Source organism: Coffea arabica, chromosome 9c (genome assembly GCF_036785885.1).
Source record: "Coffea arabica cultivar ET-39 chromosome 9c, Coffea Arabica ET-39 HiFi, whole genome shotgun sequence".
Taxonomy (NCBI): Eukaryota; Viridiplantae; Streptophyta; class Magnoliopsida; order Gentianales; family Rubiaceae; genus Coffea; species Coffea arabica.
This window is the reverse complement of record NC_092326.1, coordinates 32,781,287-32,788,820: the sequence shown is the minus strand read 5'-3', so window position 1 is coordinate 32,788,820 and position 7,534 is coordinate 32,781,287. Positions and strand designations below refer to the sequence as shown.

Genomic DNA, 7,534 nt, shown 5'->3' with positions numbered 1-7,534 from the left:
TGCTAATATATAAAAAAGATTAAATTTCTTTACTTGAAGTCTTAAACAGCCTAAAAAGTTGCATTATGAAATGTCTCCATCCATAGTTTGACTAAAGCAGTTCCTATGTTGAATTATCCTCAGGAAAGACGTTCTTCTAACATAAACAGAAAAATCAAATTTAAAGAAAAAAAAAAGAAAGAAAGAAAAGGCATCTGTCAAATAAAACAGGAAAAACAAGCAAACAAAAAATTATGTATTGCTAATTATAAATTTTTTTATTGCATGCCCATTGCTCCAATAATCAAATTAAAAAAGCATCGGTACATGAATCACATAAATTTCATGCGAATAATTTGTTCATGTTAACCCTTAACCATGTCATCAATCAAACAAAGGAAGTTGCAAAAGGAGGAAGCCCCTTCTTCAATACTCTTTCTAGGCAATTTGGCCATTTCATCAGCTCTTTGCAAGAATTCATCCTTTCTTTTCACCATCAGATCCCTGATCATTTTCTCCACAATTTTTCTTTCACAAGTGTCCTTCATGTCCAACTCTAATTTCCATAACTCACCGACGAACCTACTACTTGGTTGTTGGCCTCCGAAATATGGCCAACAAATCATTACCTTTCCTTCCACTATACTTTCCAAAGTTGAATTCCATCCACTATGAGTCAAAAAATCCACCAATTCCAAAGTGGGTCAACACCTCTTCTTGTGGGCTCCGTCCTACCATACAGCCTCTTTCCTTAATAGCTTCCTCTAGGTCCATTTCAGCAGTTGAATGTGACTTAGAAGTCTCCTCTCCATTATCCCCTAGCCCCACCACGATTGAAGCCAAAATTCTAGGAGTTTTTCTTTTGTGATTATAGTAATGCTCCCAAAGCTCACATAAAGCACTGATATTGGTGGCTGATTGTCAAACCCATTTATGCAGCTTCTGTCTTCTTCCCATAAGCTATTCGAGTTCGAGTTTAAATTTGCTTCTTGAAGTCGGAGTCTAGTCTTTAAATGAGCATGAAACGGTCCAATTGTGTCCAAAGAGAGTATAGGCCCTTCTACATCTTCAAATGTGTTGAGTATGAGTCATTTGGTTTGGGGTGTCTGTAGGGTTTCATTCAGCATAAAATTGAAACTGACCAACTTGAGCTGGTCAGGTCATTCACACGGAAGAAACTTGGCAGATCACGGCGTCTAAGAAGTCCTTCCACGCCCTTAACATTTGCTATGGGTAAATCCATGTCATTTCCTGCAACAAAATTTAGCAGTTGACTAGAATAGAAATAAAAGACGAAACAAATGGAAAGCAAATTTTGAATTTTCAAATTTTTACACGCCACCTAATTAATTATTTAGTACGAAATTGTAACATGTGCTTGTTGACAATATTAAACCAAGATAATTAAAATTTTATATTGATTAGGGTTTTAAGTATATTACATGTTGATGTCAAATTTGTGTTGGGTTTAATTGTGAAAGTTGTGGGATTTAGATACTTAGAAAGTTGTCTACATGGAAGTGTAACTCACAGTAGAGTCCATCTAGGAATTAATTAGTCTAGTGGCGTATTTAATGGCCTTGTTCTTCTTCTCAATTGTGGATTGTAAGTTTGTTTCTTGGTTTATCAAAATTCAATATGATAGTTTTACTTCCGTTGCGTGATCTTTTGTGTTAACCGTGCTTATGTGTTGGAATAGACACGCTCATGTAATCAATCTTTCAGAGTCGTGTAAATTAAGATCAATCATTGGAATAGAGCAAGTTAAATACCTGAAAAGGGAAATTCACCTGCTTCAATCAATCGAGGGATGCAAAAGTAAGGCCAAAAAAGAGCCTGCACTAGCGTTCGAAAATAAATTAAGGGCAAGCCAATCTCTTCTGCAACATCAAGGCCAAACTCAAGATACCATCTGCAATGATACCAGTGAACAAGGACCTGTTCTTCCCACTACCATCTACCGGATCTTTGGACAAGAATTCTTTCAAGAGTGTTTTTTCGCTATCGACTGAAGACCAGTATACATATCCATGATTTCCTGGGGTGTATGTACTTTGTTTTCATCATATGCTTCAGGATGATGATCCAAATGAAATACGTGATACTTTTTAAAGCGCTGCACAACATTGGTGTGACGAAGGAGACGGTTGTGGATGTTAGACGAGACCAGGAAGGTGGCACTGATGCCAGCAGGGCGCAGAAGCTCGGCTAGCTTGAGCATGGAATTAATTCACATGAACTTGTGCGGGGAAAGGGAAGATGAGTACGTGAGGATGGAGCTGCTGCACCTGATCCATATAGGTAGTTTGATGAACCGCCTTTTGCAGCTAGCCTAGCACAAAACAATAGCTCTGAGAAGGGTGTTTGCTAGTTTTTTCCACTGGTAGTGATAGTTGCTAATCACCTGAAAGAGGAAATCATTGTATTAATTGTTGTGCTGTTGCCATATAAGTATGATATACTACTATACATTCATGGTACAAAAATTTGATTTATCTACCTTTTTTAAAACGAAAAAAACTTTGGCTTTAGGATGAGTCATTGTTTGACAGCATCATATCCTATGTCCTGTTTTTAAATAGAGGTTTCGTTTGAATTGCATTTTCCAGAAGGGTTGTTAGAAAAATAAAACTGTAGCAATTTTCAGAATATAATCTATGTGCCCTAAAGAACTAAGAAAGTGCTTCAAAAATATATCACACCTAAATTTCAAAAAGTTTTTCCAAAATTTTAGCAATCCAAACAGCATCTATAACTTTACCTTAGGCTTATCAAATCAATGTCCTTCTCTATTTTTACTTGCGAGGTATGCATATCTCTTTGACATAATTTATGCTTTGGCAGAATATTGTTACGCCGCAAGTTTTTATTTTCTTTGTAAACAAATTAAGATTAAATTAAACTTTAGCCCTCCTGGCTTGATTTATCATCACCTAATATCCTACGGTCTGAAAATGCCACTTAACTCCTACACAATTTTATGTAGTGTAGAAATTGACTGACATCATGAGTAGTAATACCTTTAGCTTTTGCTGCGTATTAAATCCAAACACTTTGCTCATTTCGTGAGATATATTGTTATTTGGTATATATACTTTGTTTATATATTTGCAAATCTTGTTCTTCTTGTCGTTATCTGTGCAGTTTGTTACTCTGAATGTAGATCTTCTGATTTATTACTACTCACATTTTGTTCATATATCTATAATATCTTTTGGTTTTGATAATTCCATTTTTCGTTTGGTTGTACAAATTGTCAATGTATGCTTATAGTTGGTTCACTTGATTGTACAAAACGTGATTTGACACTTCTAATTAGTTCATTTTTCTGTATAGGGCAGCCATCATTGGTGGGTTTCTTCCAAGTTTTACTTTTCAAAAAACCACAAAGAGAGTTATGTAGCAATTTTTGAAACGATAGAAGGGTCAGGTAGCAATAACTGAAAGGAAAGGAAACTATTTGTAGTTTACCCATTAATGAATTAATCAAGACACCAAATTGTTCACCCTTCTCTATTTTTTTGGTCATATGATTGTGACCCAACGAAGACATATTTTCTAACATCAGGATAATTTTCTTTGACGGACAAGAAAAACAATCTTCTTGCATTAACTAAACAAGCATTGAAATCATCAATGATGTACAATGATAGATATATGAATCATTCATGGCGAAGGATTATGAGGAATCAGGCAAACTGGCTGCCAGCAATGGATTGGTTGGGAACCGTCGATTTTGGCATATTGACTATAATAGTATCATTATAGAGCATGACAAAATTTTTTTTTAAAAAAATTGTAGAGCATGACAATTACACCTTTTTTTTATATAAAATATCATAATTTTATTAAAATCTGCACTAATGGCAGAAGTTACATCATCAAACATATACAAATATCAAAGAACAGATCTGAAAAAAGGATACTCCAGATTTGAAGAACAATAACAATTATATTATAAAGTTCCAAATTTAAAAAATAAGATGAAATAATTGTAACTCCACAGACATTTATGCATGCTTCCAATCGCCAAATCTGTTGATTAATTTCTTGAAGTCTAGTTATTATGGTGAGATCTACCGAATAGATCTAAGAAATTCTAAATCTGATAATCAAAATCTTCAAAAAACTCAGATCTAATAAAAAAAACTGAAAAAAAATTATCAAAGTGAAAAAAGGTAACAATTACACCTAGTCATATTATTTTTCTTCTTTCGGTTGTGGTATTGGGCTTTGTTTCCTATACCCGATGGCATGGATTTCAAACTCGGACTAGATTGGGCGGCTGAAATGATTGAATTGTCAACCAGTCATCTGTTTGGTCCGGTTAGGCACCCTAGCCTGGAGGATGGAACCAAAAAGAATCACCTTGATCCAATTTGACCCATTAGTTCAAGCGCTAAACTACAATGAATCGGGACAATTTGAGATCATCAGTTGTCGCTTTACTCTTGCTGTATTTGATGTCACAACTTTCAAATTTAGTCAAATTTCCACCATTAAATGATAATCTATATTAAATGGCAGCCAATTACCACTGCAATATTATCTTCAATCGTCTCACAAAAAATATTTATACATTTATTACTCGTTTACTTTCTTTTTATACTCTTTTTAACCCTTCAAGAAACAAAAGTTATTTACATAGTAAATTTTACCAATGTCTCTAATTTTTGTTTAAAAAAATAGAGTTAGTCTTATATATAATGATAATGTATGTGTGGGGATGCCTTGAATCAGGTTTTCGACCTTAGTTACCGTGTCTGTTTTATTTTGGACCTATTATTGGGTCCAGTCCGTTTGGTTGTATATATACACACCTTATATTCAGTCTGTAAACTATTCTGATTACAACTCTAATAAAAATCTAATTTCCCCCAAATTGTTCTTGTGTTCTTGTTTGTTTTTCTGTTTCACTGCATCTGTTATAACAGTATGCTCTATCATGATTGAATGTATGATACATATGTAAAATTTAAATTTAAATTATGTGGTCCATGTTCTTTTTGAATTGTTAGTATTTCCTTCTTTTTTGCTAGTTTTTACTTTCATTTAATCATTTTTCATAGTTTAAATATTTAATTTATATTATTAGTATTTTTTTTGAATAATTGTGACATCACAAGTCGATAACAACTGGTTTAACAATTGAATCACTAACCATTAACCTTTTTGAGTCAACTAGAAGGGAATCACCACGCGATGCGCGGTGTTAATTTCATGTTGCCCAGAAAATGCCCAAATTCATAAGTGGAGATATCATGATTTGGATGCATTGCATTTAAGTTATTTCGTTATAAAATGATTAAACTTTTTAAATAAGCGAAAGCGTGAGCAAATAAATGGGTAACTTTTCTCGATTTCCAATTGCTATGCATGTTTAGCTAATCCTTATCCCTTCTCACCATTTCAAATTTACGTGATCCTTATCCGTTAATCTTATGAACTAATCTGGAACACAGAAAATTGAAATCACATCTACAAAACCATTCAGCCTTTTTTTTTCTTCCAAGGAGACAGTAGCATCGAACTTCTTAATTGCCTTCGATGTGCATATAGCAACTCTTAGAAGACGGCGACTGACTCAATGTGAAACCTAAAATGTTAATTTTCGAAAGGACTCCTCAGAGATAGAGGCAGGAATTTCTCGATGACCGTACACGTCAGGAGTCCATCCAGGAAAGTGTGGTACATCCTCTTTCCGTCTTCCTATTTGCAGAAGTCCCAAGTACTCTGAATGAGCCTCACGAAGCCCAGACTGTGCGGGTTGGTTCATGCTAACCACCAGACTGACGGAACCACATACACAAGAAGGCACCCTTGGCTTCGTCTTCACCTCTCCGAGCCACTGCATTTCCGCCAGTGGACAGCATCATGCGGAACAAAGCCCATTCACTATCATTAGTTCTTAATCGTTCGTTGACTGCCTCGAGCCAGCAAGATATCTCTCCCGAACAAGGTAAGAGGAAGCTAGGTAGATGAAGTTTGTATGATCTATCAACGATCAGCACCAGTTACTATCATGACATTGGCAGTCCCATATATTTAGTCCCTAGAATATTGCATAAGCTCAAACCACTGCACGTAAAATACAGGAAAAATTGGTTAGACTCGGATCATAATATATAGTGCTACAGTAGTATTCCATACCTTTTAGGCCTGAGAGAGAGAGAGAGAGAGAGAGAAAGAGAGAGAGAGAGAGAGAGAGAGGGGAGGGGGGAACAGAACCATCTCACACAACTTAGAAATATACTCTCTATTTAAAACGTTACTATGAAGCTTTGGTCTGACTATGTTCAATTTTTTTGGTTTTGTCATGTCTACCTAGTAATTGCTAAGCATCAGCTGTGTTGCATAGAAACACGGTGGAGTCAATAATCATCTAGTTCATATTTTCTCTCATGCAGAAATGGAGATATTCTATGGAATCAACAAACTCAATAAGATAAATACAAAATTCTGATTTTAGGTCCATGTAAACTTTCTTGCTTTCCAGTTTTACCTACTACAAACAAATTAATAGTTTTGGCATTTTATCAAACACTTGATTTCATATAAATATCATTGCATTATTACAGAAATTTAGAATTAAAAAATTCTCAAATGACATCTATAAAATACTCAAATGACTACAAATTCTAGTAACATTATATCAACTTTCATGTTTCAAAGGTTTAGGAAACATGCCACAACCTAATCTTTTGAAGGCCAACTAATCCATGATAACCAATATCAAAACTTACACCTAATAGGTTATAATCATAAATAAATCAACAATTCAAGGGAAAATAAAAAAATTTTTACAAAAGGACAGAGCAAAAAACCTGTAATGTGACAAAATCAAGGATAACCTCTTCTGCAAGGGAAAAAAATGCAAGATGATGTTTGGGTACAAATAGCAATGAAATAGATACAGTCAAATATTCATTTACTATAACCTACCCAAAAAATATATATATATATTCGCTTACTATTACATACAAAAGGCTGGAAAATAATCCCTCACTACATAACCTAGAGTATTTCGAAAAAGAATTGAAGAATTTTCCCAAACTTTGACATGAAATATAAAAAAAACGTAAATTAGGAAAAAAAGAAACCAGGAAAAATTTCTTATAAAGGCATTAGATCGGGAAAAGTTCCAAAAAAATTTCTCAGATCTGTTAAATCCTTTTTAATACTTTTTGGCCAAGAGCAAAATTGAGATACAAATACGGCAAGAAAAGGAAGAATACCAGGCAAAAGAGGGGGGAGGAAGAGCAAAACTAACCACGTGTTTTAGAACACAATTTTAAAAACAGAGAAAAAAAATCTTACAGAGTCTCACAAGAATGCTGGAAGAGTTTCCAAAATTTTCACCTGCAATATCACAAATAAATACGAATTAGATTAGATCAGACAACTAAACCAAAAAAGAAAAATAGAAGGCTAGAGAAAATCAGGGAGGGAAAGAAAAAAATACCAACCATCTGTTTTGATCCTGATGTTGCCGGTCATGGAGAATAAGAGAGATATCCTTCACTATAGACACAGAGATCCCGTGGGATCCTACATG

General features: G+C 34.5%; 1 long non-coding RNA gene and 1 pseudogene across 1 annotated transcript; both read right to left on the bottom strand.

The window, feature by feature from the left end:
- Positions 1–297: 297 nt before the first annotated feature.
- Positions 298–2,413, bottom strand: LOC113708258 (7-deoxyloganetic acid glucosyltransferase-like; annotated as a pseudogene).
- Positions 2,414–5,310: 2,897 nt separating this feature from the next.
- Positions 5,311–7,285, bottom strand: LOC140014307 (uncharacterized). The gene is made up of 2 exons (XR_011821033.1): positions 6,804–7,285; positions 5,311–6,057 (listed from the first exon to the last, which is right to left on the bottom strand). It is a non-coding gene; the product is annotated as an uncharacterized lncRNA (long non-coding RNA).
- Between the last annotated feature and the right edge of the window lie 249 nt (positions 7,286–7,534).